Here is a 14,178-nt window from a genome sequence, read left to right on the forward strand (position 1 = left end):
TCGCGGCAGCAATGCACTGTGGTTCCGTTTTTCTGTATTACTTCTTTGTTATTTTGTTTCACTGCGCTTAATTTCGCTTTTCGGTGAAGCGGGTGCCGTTGAATCACGGCCAAACCTGCCTTTCGTACTCTTTGTTCCGTCCTTACAGGTGTCGTCGATCGTGCGCTTTTTTAATTTCTCGCGCATCATTGCACGTTTAATTTTCGATCAGCAAGTTCGACACGAACGTTCTGTGCAGCAAAGATGATCATCGTCCGGATAAATCCCGGGCGTCCTTCGGCATCGTAGGGTGCGCTGGGAGGGTAGCGTCAGTTGAGACGTCGCATCCGTTCGAGCGATTCGGTGGGACACGTCCTGTCCTGCCAGCGCATTGTTTCGGACGGGGGTTTCGGATATCGGAGACGGCGCGTGGTCGTACGGTGCCTTTGCGTGCTTCGGAAAGCGCCCGGACGCGTGAATGGGCCGAGTGGAAAAACACCTGACCACGCAAGGAGCGAATGCACTCTCGGAAGATGTGCGCATTTTTCTTTTGTAAGCGCGTTCGTGTAATATATAACTATACAACGCGCGCCGCACTCGATAGTACGTCGTGGAGGTGTGCCGCGCGCGCGCGTCCACTCAATTTGTCCGCATTGCAGCGTCAGTGTAGCGGCACATTGCGCTTGCTCCCGTGCGCGCGCACAACCGAAATGCGTCGAGTCAAATATTAGCGAGCTCTACGTGGTACGCGCTCGTGCGAATTTAATGCGAGAGCGAATTATCACGGTTGCGTTGTCGTGGCGGCAAATTGTCCTCAGCGGTAGAAATGCTCTCAGCTGTTGTCCCAGTGACCAATAATAGTGGCGTGTTAGTAACTCGGCGGTCGCCAGGGTATCCGCTGTTTCTGCACGCCTCTACATTGTTGGAGGCGTCGGTTCTTGCTTTTTTTTGTAATTTTTTTCTTCATTGCCGTCAGCCGTGCCCGTCGGCGCTTTTCATCACGCGAGTGTTCTCGCCTGTACGCAATCATCGACCCGCTGGCGTGTCAGTCCGGCACGTTCCGGGTCATTTTTGGCCGGCTCGCTGGGACGCGCGGTAATTGCGGGGCGTGTACTTTATTATGACTGGCTTTCGTTCTTATTTTTGTCTGGTATTCAAGGTCGCGCAGCACCCAGTCTGGATTTGCCGGGATACGCGCAGCTTGCAATTGGGTTCGTTTTCTTGCTTTCTTTTTCTAACTATACCTTTTTCGGTAGTGTGCCACCGCGAAAAACCACACACACCTAGCAATCGGCACGCTGCACGTAACATCGCACTTGAGTCTCGGAAGTTTCCACGAGCGTAAAACGGGCGGAGAGCTTAGTTGCAGACGCCGGGCCCGCTTCTACTGCCGTGCTGTGGAAGCGGGACTCTGCTGCGAAACCTTTCTCTCTCGCGCGCGCGCTTTTTCTCCATTTTGTGATCGCGCAAGTGTCCGTTTTATTGCCCGCTTGTTGCGTACTCGGTCGCTGCCTTTCGTCTTGCTATAGTCTATTCACGAGGCTCTCCCAGCTGACCTTTATGCTCTATCGCGCGACTCTGAGCAGTAACTGGGCGAACGCTGAAACGACCATTAGGCTACGCGCATTTGAACTATCTACTCAATTTCCGTTCCACTATTTAATATATACACATACACTTAAAAGCTACTGACTATTAACCTCTGGCCTCCTGATCAAGCGTATACTCATGATTATATATGTGCTTCGCAAAGCAAGAGTCTGGAAGAATAAGGCTTTGACTGAAGGTATCATCGAAACTAGCCTCCATTGCTATTGGCACTTCCTCAATGAAACGATGCAGAATTCACATTTCTATTGACTCGGCAGCAAAATATTTAAATGACAGCTGCAGTGAAGGCACCGAATCTTTTGTGGGGTTGTCTAATTTTCTGATCGGTCGTCTAAGTTGGTTTAACAATGCCTCAATCAACAGTAAATGCTCATGAGTGCATATTATTTTGATAATTCTGCTTGACTAATATCAAGTACAATACTGTTCTTCCCACTGTCGGTTGCTTTCATCCATCACCCTTGTGATGTACAAGCTATTACGTTCAATACTTCCCATTGCATGGGGTTTTTGCCTCTCACAAGTGCACACAGTCGATTTCAGGCCAACCTACGACCGAAGCTTGACTAACTGAACAAAATACTTGCAAGACTCTAGCGCAATTTGAACCCTTACTAGACCAGCTTTCTTGCACAGAAAAGCTGATCGAGTGCAATATACAAGAATGAGTAGGTTTCTGCATTCTCACTGAGCTGGCACCCATTGCTTTGCAATCCTAAAGAATGCTGTAAAAAATGAACCAGGTGCCTGCTACCATTAGTAAAATATGAATGCTCTCTTCACAGTAGAAACTTACTCATTTTCACATTTGCAAAGCTACTGCTTTCCTGCATAGCATGGGCTAGCACTGATGCCAACAAATCTGCATAATGATTTTTTTTCATCGTCTGACTTAAAATTGTTGGGAACTAAAAGCCAGAGGGCATATTTTATATATTTAAGATTTTTTTCACTCAGTACTTATACTATCTATACTTATATTATATGCTTATATACTTATACTATTAGGTTATATGTTGCAACTACTGCTTCTTTAAATAAAATGTTAAAACATAAAGGACCGAAAGTAAACACATTTATTATAGCAGTAGGAAAGGAATTACGTGAGCTGCAACCTGCAGAAATACGTGCATCTCAGGAGATTCGTGTGCATTTTCATTTACTATAAAAATTGCTGCTGTTTCACTCCAATAATATAGCAATTCTTGTGCAGTTCAAGGCATCTGTATGCCAGATATATTTGTCTCAGTATAAAGTGCTGTATATAAAAACATCATTAACGTTGGCACCTTATATGTGTAAGGGACAAACTGCGATATGTACATGTGGGCAGCGCGCAGTTGCAGCTCGGTTGCACGTAGAAAAGTGTCCTTGTCATACTCAAACCTCGGTATGCTGGCACACGAAGCTACCAGTGAGATGCTCCACAGTTCTCGCAGAACACAGCAGAAAATGCTGTGGTGCCAGCATTGCAAAGCTTGTCATTTTGCACCGTAAAAATGCGCTGCAGTTGCAAACGCTTTGCGGATTCTTTCCTTTCAGCTTTACTTGGCATCTGTGACTGCACTGAAGAGTGCACTACAATTTTAACGTCCACACACACACACACACCACTTCAGTAAAGCATTCAACAAAGCAACACAGCTTCTGTTGTGACACTTTCTTTTTCTGTAGTCTGTTTAAACAAATTAACTCCATCATCATGCTCTAGATACGTTCCCCAGGCATACACCAATAGAAGGCAAGCATTGTGTTTCATTTTCTTTTCTTTTTTCCCCCTTTATAACGGGATTCTAGCAATTTACTATTTGGAAAGTGTTGCAATAGCACTAATAGGTTTGAGAACTCGGAAATCTTTCTCTGTTTTGAAAGGAATTGTTTTAGTGCTTACATTCACACTTACCTTATTTACTTGATTCTAACATGCAGGTTTATCTCAGGAAAATTAATTGACATTATGATGCATGTTAGAATCAAGTAACGAAACCAAAAGTGCAATAGGTGATGTCCGAATCCCAGTCTTGCACCCTAACTTCCCATCTGGAAGGCCATGCAGCCATGCTTTGCCGTACTGTGGGCGCCGCAAAGCTGCTGCAAGCACTTGAAGTTTCTCATCATTGGAGTCTAAATTGCTCTTCAGCCACCTTATGGTTCTAAATTTTCCTTTTCCAATTAGAGCAAATTCCAATTTCTCTCTCCCACGGTAAAGGTCTGGTGAGGGGACAATCAAGGGCTGCTGAATTCTGATTTTTTGTTGTAAGAAAATCCGGGTGCACGTTTGCAATTGAGGACATTGAATTTTCAATTTCTGGCTGTGAAAAATCAGGTGCAGGTTACAATCGGGGCGCTTTAGATTCGTGTAGGTACAGTAATTTTGTGGAGCAAGGAAATTGTGTATGACTCGTCAGGGCGGTGTTCTTGCTAGTTGTTTGAGAGCATCTTGCCACAAGGATGGGAGTCAGCCAAGTATCCCATAGCAACAGACGCAGGGCCATGTTTGAGTCATAAAGAGACACCTTTCTGTTGAACTCGGCATCTCGTGGAAGACTGTTGACACAGCTTTCGTTTCATATTTCTTTATTTTCCTTCCCAAAGGGCCCAACCCATTTACCTGTCTACCTTTGTGTACAGAGACAGAAGTAGATAAAAAAGAAAATCTACTCCCTTTTTCTAGTCAGCACATATGGTGTCTTCTGGCAGCTTTTGTGGCATTTTTCATTTGCTTTTTCTTCCACCTTCACACAGCCTCGTAAAATGACACGCAGCTCGTAGTGAGCTAGGCAGAATGCGACGCCTGTTGTACCGTATTTAATCAGTTGTAATGCACCTCTCATTAAAAAGCATACACCCATTTTCTTTATAAGTGCAATGCTCCTATTTCTTCCAATTGCACTTTTTTCGTGGTAAGAGAGAGAGAGTTCGGTGCTAGGGGCTGAAGTGTTTTTTTTTTTTCTTTCTTTCTTTCTGCATGAAGTCTAAAGCGGTTGTTCCGTTTCTGTGAACCATGGGTTGTGCGTTGTGGTGGCGGATGTCGGAAAGAAGGCCCTCGATCTGGAAAACAGGAAGCAGACGAAAGAGGCTGCGGGCCTTCCTGGATAAGCATTATGGCGACAACGAGCCAAGCAATTGTGGTTTGGCAGTGTACTTGTCTTCGAGGCATGCTGAAAATGCTGTCGCTGAACCAGCCTAATATAGCCAGCTTATTATTTCAAGTAGATATCAGCGTTCTACATATCTTGAAGAGTATATGTGTGCCAAATTTTGTTAGTGCGGGACAATTATAAGGGCACAAGGTTATCCTCGTGCAATTGGGAAAAAAGATATATTGAACTGTACTCACCTTTTTTTGCGTAGTTCCACTAATAGTAGATGCTGTTTGGATAGATATCGGCACTTTAAAGTCTAAATGGAGCTAAATAAGCTGCAGCATGGTGATTTTTGTGGAAATGTAATACACAAGAAAGTGCCTGCAAAGACCACTATATTTTGCTGTTGTGCAAGACATAACTCAAGAAACAAAGCAGCTAGGCAAAAACTAATGACATATTCGAAATCTGCTTGAAAATGCTATAATTGGCTAAATTTTCAAACTTCTAGTGCAAGTAATAATAAAAAAATTTCAAGGAACATCTACCCTTACCCTATAATACCTCAAACATGGTGCCACATCAAGGAAAGTTAAAGGAGCTTCTTCACCTTCATTTCTGGCTATCGATCGTACACTTGTAGAAAAAAAAAATCAATGGTTAAATCAAGTTTTTATGGCAGCATGAAGGTGCACCCCGAATGGATGTCTTATTCTACATCAAGTGGCACTTGGCCCTGCCCCTTGAAAATTCAGTTCTAGCACATTTGTTGCCTCTTCAGCATCGTTAAACAACATCCAACAGGAAAAGAAAAATTCTTGAATCCTTCTTTAAGTTTTGCCTTGCGGCAAACGTGGTCTCCCACACTTTACTCTTGTAAGTATGCTTCACGTACGTAAGTACAGTTGCCTGTCTTTCACGTGCCTTGGGAAACAGCTGGTGATGGGAATTGTATAAATAACTGTAAAAGAAAACTATGTAAAAGGAGAATGAACTATGCAGCCACATAGACTGCTCAGTAATGAAAACATCATACTGGGTCGCATGGTGGCCGCCGCCACAGGAGAGCACTGGTTGATCGCTGGGGGAGCAAAGGCAGCACAAAGGCTCTCGCCTTCCTTATATACATACCATATACATACATATACATATACATACCACAATTCATTAGCTAGGTGTCCCCAGAGCTCGGCACTTGTGCAAAAAGTGCCAGCAGCCATGCGCTCCAAGTATCACATTTCATTCGCTGAGCACTGCACATGTACTGGAAAGGCTCGTAAGTTTAGGCTCCGACTTAATTTTTTTCTTCCAACGCTGCTCGCTCATAATAGTGCAGTGCAAGTCCAGACAGAGTCATCTCGTAGATGTAACTGACGTGCTTTTTAAACATCGTTATTTTCATTAGTCCTTCTTATTTTGAGCAATGTGCTGGAGTCTACCATCTGGTCCTCTGCGAAAGGGAACACATGAGTGTGGAGCACATGCACATTGTTTCCGCTGGCAAATGTGCATTCGCTTGTCTTCGCAGCACGTGACCGATGTAAGCTTGTGCTGGAATTTGCGGCTAGAGTGCCAGCTAGGTCAGAGCCGCACGTTAGGAGTGTTCCATTTAACAGTGGACTGCACTGTACATTCATGTGCACAGTACCTGAAAGGGATGTTCAAAAGTTGTATGAAAAATAATCTTGAAAAAAGACAGTGTTAGGACAGGACAAATGTTTAGAGAGCAACATTGCCAAGACTGTACTATATATTGGGAAATACCTGCAATATTGAACTTAAAGCACAACAAAGAAAATGCCAATGAAGACATCTGCTTGTAGGTCTGCATTTAAAATTCTTTTTTTATTGACTTGAAGCTCTCTTGTATTTTGTGTACTCAAATTGAAACACTAGGAAAGGTGGTGGGCATTTGTAGCCAGAGTTAAATTTTGATTTCTCACTTTCTCTTGAATGATGCCCAAGATCTTGTTCCATCTTTGTTATATATTCTGGCTCTTTGTTCATATGGAGAAATCCACATACATTGCGAGGCTGAGGCTTTGTGTTCAAATATGAAGCCTTTGTCCTTTGTGATAGCAAACAAACTGCTATACCCTCGATTAATTGTTACACTTCACTGTTTGTGGTTTCGCATGGAGCGGTTGCTATAGGAATTAGGTAGCTTCTGTTGACTTTGCTGTTGTGGATAAATGTCTGCCCTCAGTGAAAAGTTACATCTTTGCTGTTTCAGTAGTGTAACTTTCAGTTGCGTCCTCCTGCAATAACCAGCCGAACTATACTATTGTACAGTTGCCAGTTGTTATTGATAGCTGTGTTTATTTTCCTTACTTCTAGTAGAGTTAAATGGGAATGGAACATGGATCCAACTTAACGGTTTGGTTCTGTCTACATTTGAAATACCACAGTATTGTAAGATCAGTTGTTGTTTTGAACACTAAAGGGGGACATATCATCAGCCCAACTTGCATCCACTCATGGATCAAAGCCTCTCCCAGGGATCCCCAGTTGCCCATGTTTTACAACACAAATGAAATGTGGTTTTGGAGTATAGATAGCACGCCCGCTTCAGAGCCATAGCGTTCTTAGATTGAGTTCACTTTAATTCGTTGGTTTTCTTATGTTGTTTTTATCTCCGATGCTCGAATGTAATGTTACAAGCAGCCATGATGTTACAAGGAAGTGTTATGTTACAGGGACACCCAGATATCGAGGTCTTAACTGCTTAGTACATTAAAAAAAAAAGATGCTTTGGTGAAGTTGTAGTGCTTGCTAATTATTAATAGCTTAATTGTGTGAGCACAGTCATGAGTGATGTTTATTTTGTTGTGGACTGGCCATTAAATACAAAACAAACAATTTTATTTACACTCCGTAACCGCCACCATCTTGGGCTGTGAAATAGATAATTTTAATTTTGTATGCAGTGATGTCAGCTTGACTCAGTCGTGAAACAATGGGCACTTCGGTGCAACCATGTGCTTCAGTCGACATGAGTACCATGCATTGGTTGGTACTGTTACAAAATGCCCGTGCTGGCAGCACACCAACGCTTCTGTACAACAGTGTTTCGCTCTTAAGGTAACCTCGCATAGTAGACATAACGTAAATCGAAAATACACTTTGTATAAGGTGCATTAGAACAGCGGGTTCTTGTGATTTGTGGTCACGTCATTAATAATGTATTGGGCATCACTAGTACAGTGCAAAGTAAATGGAAAACATTTTTTAAACTGTGCGAATAAACAATCACAGAGAGAGCTCACAAAGACAGGGACAAGGACTGCATCTTTCCTTGTGCGCTCTCTCTGTGGTTGTTTATTCGCGTGGTTTAAAAGAAGTTTGCTAATATGCACCAACTTGCCCAACAACAAGTTCTTTTAAACATGATGAATGAGTGCAGGATAACACATTGCTTGCTAGCATCTGTGGTGTCTCTCCCATTAAACGCAGCTGTTGTGCCAAGAGATACCACAGGGGAGTAGTTTACGATTGATGATCGGGTGTCCAGGAAGCTCGCTGATTCATTCTCCAGTTGTTTTGACGAGTCACACGTGAAGGTTGCTGCCCCGGGGTTATGAGTGGAAAGGTGATGCAAGGACAGCTAGACATCACATTCGTAGCTTGCAGGCCCGTGTTGTTGTATGCAGCACAACGCGCTCACATTTTGCCCAGTTGGTCTCGTCATTTTTGCGCGTGGCTTTTGCGCACATGCTTTTCCACTCTACACAAAATTTTAGGCTGAGAGATGGCTCCTTTTTATTGAAGAAGCCTTCAGAAATCAAGAATGATGACCTTATAGGCAGCTGCTGAATTGATTTTGTAAGATTGGTCACACATTTCAAATAAATCAAACCCTCATGATGCCAAAAATTTGGAGCAAGTTCTTGAGTTAGGATTACAAGTTTCCTTTACGAATGTCGGTGAGAATTGGAAGATAATTTAATCATAGAGTTTGCTACATCCTAATTCCACAGTAGCAGCAATGAGATGCAGCAGTTATTTAAAAAAAGAATGACAGAGCATATAAAGCAACAGAAGTGATCCATTGTGCCTCTCCAGACAATGTCATATTGTGAATAAGACTTCTAAAAGCTCCAGCAAACGAAATGCGTGTTTAAACTGCATATTGAATAGAGCACATATAAGTGCTTTCAGTGCTCTGTTTGCAGAGTTGAGATATTTGTTTCTGCTGTTGTGGAGCTGCAAAGTTGTCAAAGTGATGCTTCAAACTTTCTTGCAAGCTTCTGATTGGCTTAAATTTTTGCAGCAAGTTTAGGTGCTAAACTCTGCTCGCTGCAGTCTCCAGAGCTTGAATTTTGCTTTTAAATTCAACAGCATTCGCTGACAGCAGTTCTCCTGTTGCCTTATGACTCTTTTCACTGTTTCACGCATGTTTAAATAGGAACAGTTTTCTTCCTCTGAAATACTTGGAAACTTTGCCTTGGTTGCATTAATTTACAGACAAGCAAACACGTTAAACTATTTAGTTTTGTATCCACTGTATCGCTTTATCAGTGTTAATGAAACTGTATCTTAAAGCTGAGACTGTGTTTAATAGAAAAAGCTAAGGAATCCGTTGACTGTCTGTTTGAAGCAGATTTCTCGTATAGGCCATCCATTTTTTAAAAATTTTTTTCTAAAATTGTCAAAAATTTCATCATTATCGTGAGCCTATTCATGTCCATTGCACGACGAAGGCCTCTCCCTGCGATCTCCAATTACCCCTGTCCTGCGCCAACCGATTCTAACTAGCACCCGCAAATTTCATAATTTCGTCACCCCATCTAGTCTTCTGCCGTCCTCTACTGCGCTTCCCTTCTCTTGTTACCCATTCTGTCACCGTAATGGTCCAACGTTTATTTAGTGTGCGCATTAAATGACCTGCCCAGCACCATTTTTTTCTCTTAATGTCTATTAGAGTATCGTCTATACCTGTTTGCTCTCTGATCCAAACCGCTCTCTTTCTGTCTCTTAAAGTTATGCCTAGCGTTCTTCGTTCCATCGCTCTTTGCGCGGTCCTTAACTTGTTCTCGAGCTTCTTTGTCAGCCGTCAAGTCTCTGCGCCATATGTCAGCACCAGTAAAATGCACTGATTGTAAACTTTCCTTTTCAATGATAACGGTAAGCTCCCAGTCAGGAGCGCACGTCTACCATATGTGATCCAACCCATTTTTATTCTTCTGTGAATTTCCTTCTCATGGTCAGGGTTCCCTGTGATTAGTTGACCTAGGTAAATGTACTCCTCTGCCAAAATTGTGAAAAATTTAATTATCAGTGAACGTAAATAAAAATCATTAAGCTTACAATTCATTTGCCTGTATTAGGAAATGTGAAGCAGGAAAGATTTATATCTTTTGCAGTGCTCTGATATATACCGATTATTTATGAATGCAGTTTTTTGAAAGCTCGTATAAAGAGCTCACACATGCTCCAAGCTAATGTGTCATATTTGTTCGCTTGAAGATCTAACAGATAGACTTTAGTGAATTACATTATCTGTGTTTGGTAAGCAGCACTGCTGAGCTGTTGCTTCAAGTTTTCTGGTCCTTTTTTTTTGCAGTTCTTGTAAAAAGTTTGATTATAAATCGAAACTATGCTGCCAGCAGGAAATCAAATTTGTGTTTCTCTGTTAATTCCTGAAAATCTAGCTCAGATCAGTTCAGTAGTCGTATGGAATCATTTCTGCCTTTCACATGCCTGTTGAATAGGAAGCGATGCTTTCTCTCAAAAGGGTATGTCGTCAGCTTTGATCATCAGTGCACACGTCATGCTCTGACTGTCGTGCCTGCAAGGTATTGCACAAATGTACAGTTGTGTTCAACATGAGCTTCAATGTGGTACTTGCGATAAACGCATTGCAAGACTTGTGTGATTGTACTATCATGCAAAAATATTGGTTGTATGAATACCAGTAATTGAAAAGGTGTCTAATTCTCAAATTTCCTGATATTGGTGGTGCTGTTCAATCTTGGACTGCTTTCGAATTCGGGCGCCGTATTGCAGCTCATGTTGAACACGACCTTACAATGTCGAAAAAAAAAAGCTACTGAAAGTTCAAACAAAAGCTTTCATGCTTTTCTATTTAAGGTAGCCAAGAAAGTCCATTGAACAGCAACGACTACTTTCTGTAGCTCTTCTATTCACATCACAGGTACCAACTAGAGTGCAGAAATAGCAGAAATGTGATCAATGTGTGGATTCCCGCAAAATGCAGAGCGTGGAAAACTGCTTTCAGAAATGCGCTGCTCAGCTAATAAAAAGTGGAGAGAAAGGAAAAAAAAAAAGAGCAGATCCAATGCAATGTTGGAATCTAAATGATATGAAGCTTTGTGCGAGTTAGCGACGAGGTAGCAGCAGTACATGGCATGCCGTTGACATGCACATGCCGTTGTCACCCGCAGCTGTTAGCTTTCCGTGTTACAAGAACAGAGGCAATGTGTGATGCTTGTCGAGGATGGAATGTTGCTTTTTTTTTTCCACTGTCTTACTCTTCTAGCTGCACGGCACACTTCCAGTGCCTTGTTCTTATTAAACAAGTCACCAAGGTCACGTGCGACAGTCGGTGACATTGCAGGTAGTGTTCTTATAAGGAACTATGTGTACATGTGACTTTGGCTTTCTGGCTGGAAGTTTCAGGTGTTTTTGGAATGTGCGGCAATTCGATTCCTCGCAGACAAATCTGTCACCGCATGACTATGCGCTGCGCTTGTCAGTTTGTAATGCTGAAACCTGGTGAGGGCCAGTTGGTGTCACAACCCTTTCTTTGAGGAACAGATATCTGCACAGTTTCTACACTGGGGAAGCAAGCTCAACAGTTCGTAAAGGCTTCGTCTTCTCAAACAAATTGCACTTATTGCAGAAACAACATTCGTTCAAGCTGCGGGCTTAAATTCAGGCTTGTCGTGTGTAAAACCACATACAGGCACAGTGACTTAAAACCAGGATGCAGTCGGTATTTGTGTAAACCGGCCATAACAAACAGCGAAGCTATCTTTTATCATTTTGCCAGCAAGGAAGCAAGGCAAAGAAAGGGACTGCTTCTGAAAGATGATAAAACAGTCACTGCCACACCATATGGAAGTGAGAGGAAAACTGGTCACATCTAACACTTGAAGGGCAAACCAGACATCAAGTTACATTTCAGCTATCTGCTTTGAACTTGATCTGTCACACTTGAGATGTTGCTCCTACTCCAGCCTATCCCGTTTTTATAGCAGGAAGGATAAGGTGAACTGAAGTGGCTTTAATTTTTTTAACAACCACACGAAGCAAATGCACAATGAAACCAGGGAAAGAGCAGGGGAAATCGGCTGTGATTTTTAATTGTATTGTAGATATAACGATAAAAAAGATGAGAGTGGATGAACAGACAACTTGTTGCCAGTGGGTACTGAACACACAATTCATAGTTTTTTACCACACAGTTTTGATGCACAAAACACAGTACAGGGCTTGGGCAGGAACCGAAACTAATTGTTTTATTTTGCATGTGTTAGCATTAGATTTATATCAATAGGTAGGATGGGGGGGGGTATGAGCTTGTCCTATTCATGTAAACGTAATGCTAACATGTACAAAATAAAAATTATTTTCCCGTGTCCTGTTCGTTTGTTTTTTTTACCCGGTACCAAAACAGTGCAGTAAAGGAACTACGTACTGTGTACAACCAACTAGCCCACATTGCAGCACATACGAACCCACAACCTCTGCATGATGCTTGTGATGCTCCACATACTATTGAGCCACAACAGCGGCTGTCCCTTAATGAACTTATTGGGGTATTTATAGCCATCATAGCTCTGGAAGTGCGTAACGCTAACCTTCACTATAGCATGTGAGTCTCGTCAACTCTGGAAACCTTGATGCCTTTGGTACACGTACACAAATGTGTAGCTGTTGTAGTTTAATCTGTAGGGCATTGCATATGTCGTGGGTCTTGCCCCCATTAGCGAAATTTTTCCGTTTATCTGCTGTCAAGAAAAGGTAATTTCTTCTATGGTTTCCTTGACTTTATCGTCTGTTGATGTAAGCTTCATGTAAGCGCTGTTTTTTTTTAACTGCAGAACCTTGTATTTTTCAAAATAAGTTGATGTTTATTAATCTATCAGTGTGACATTCTTTTATCAGTCTACTCGTACTAGCCTCGTGGCATGAGGCCAGTTGGAATTCTCTGTGAATCTAAAAAGGAAAAGCAATAAATGCACGGCATGATTACATCAGATGCCTTAAATTAAAGATGTACTACAGTGATAAAAATTCCTATTAGGCGGCAGTAGATTAAAACAGAGCCCATATCACTTAGAATTGACATTACGACATATCTCTGACCGAAACAGTTTTCACCAGTTTCGAAGCTCTGTTTTCACCTGCCATGAGGATCGTTGACCAGACGCAATTTTATGAAACCCTCATTTTCTGTTCAATCGCTCTGCAGTTTGTGTAGCTTATAGGTAATTGTGTTTAATACAATTCAGCCAGATGAGTTTTCATAAATCTGCACTATGATTATTGAAATGAATCTAAATGCTGGCATGCATTAATGAAGTCTGGATGCATGTCGGCATTCCCTGTCAGTGACTTTTCCTGAACTTGCAGGTTTCTGCAGTACTCTTACTGTTAGTTGTTTGTTCCTTCAATTCTCCTTTGTTGTTTAAAGTAATGTAAAAGAAGATTAAATTTACGTTAGAGTGATGACAGCTGCTTATTTTCAATAGCAATAATAAATATAATAATATATAAAGAAAGACATCATGGCCTCATAGTATCAAGCACAAAGAGAGCTAAGAAGAGTAAACAAGTTCACAATGTACTCAAAGGTATACAGGAGCATGTACAAGGTGTTCCAAGTAGCTCGGAGCAAGTTAAAAAAATGTGAAGCCGACAGTGCAACAAAACCAAGTTTATGTTGTGAGAAACCTCTTTATGGAGCCTGCAGTACTTTTTAGGGTCTGGTTAAGGAATGAGTACTGGTTGATTAGCTAGTAGCTTAATGAAAAAAGGTCAGTACAAAGTTTGTAGAGCACACTTGAAAGCATCATGGTCAGTTGTTTGCACAAAGCATAACCAGAGCTAAAATCCATCTTGTGACCCTTTAGGTTCACTGTAGAACAATGGCTTCTCTTGGTGGCCTTTCTGTCCCGCAACAGAACCTTTCACTCCGCATGCAAATTTTCTGTCCTCATCAGTTCATATACCCCTGTGTTGCCCTCGACTCTGTTTTCCTCTTGATGCACCTACCCTGTCACTCTAATTGACCACTGAAGTTTGAAATTTATTGATTTTTGTGACAATACATAGAAAGAGAACTCGGGAACAAAAAGCAACAAAGGGTGGCTTGAAAGTGGTGGAGGCTTGGCAGCAAACACAGAAAATGGTTGCACAAAAATGAGTGTTAAACGAGCACTCATATTAGTGACAAAAAAATAAAAGAAAGCAAGAGTAATTTTGGTGGACATTAAGCAGTTGAGGTTGCAAATTGGTATTTTTTGTGCAGAAAAAA

General features: G+C 41.9%; 1 protein-coding gene across 2 annotated transcripts in view; it reads left to right on the forward strand.

Annotated features, from left to right (window-relative positions):
- Positions 1 to 14,178, forward strand: part of LOC139048706 (monocarboxylate transporter 12-like) — a 79,426-nt gene that overhangs the window by 261 nt on the left and 64,987 nt on the right. The window contains exon 1 of one of the 2 annotated variants that reach the window (XM_070523202.1): positions 588 to 1,190. The exons of the other annotated variant lie outside the window; for it this stretch is intronic. The gene's annotated coding sequence lies outside the window, so the exon portion shown is untranslated. Of the gene's footprint in view, positions 1 to 587; positions 1,191 to 14,178 lie in introns of those variants that run through there. 2 annotated transcript variants of the gene reach the window in all.

This window comes from Dermacentor albipictus, chromosome 8, assembly GCF_038994185.2.
Source record: "Dermacentor albipictus isolate Rhodes 1998 colony chromosome 8, USDA_Dalb.pri_finalv2, whole genome shotgun sequence".
In the NCBI taxonomy this organism is placed as follows: Eukaryota; Metazoa; Arthropoda; class Arachnida; order Ixodida; family Ixodidae; genus Dermacentor; species Dermacentor albipictus.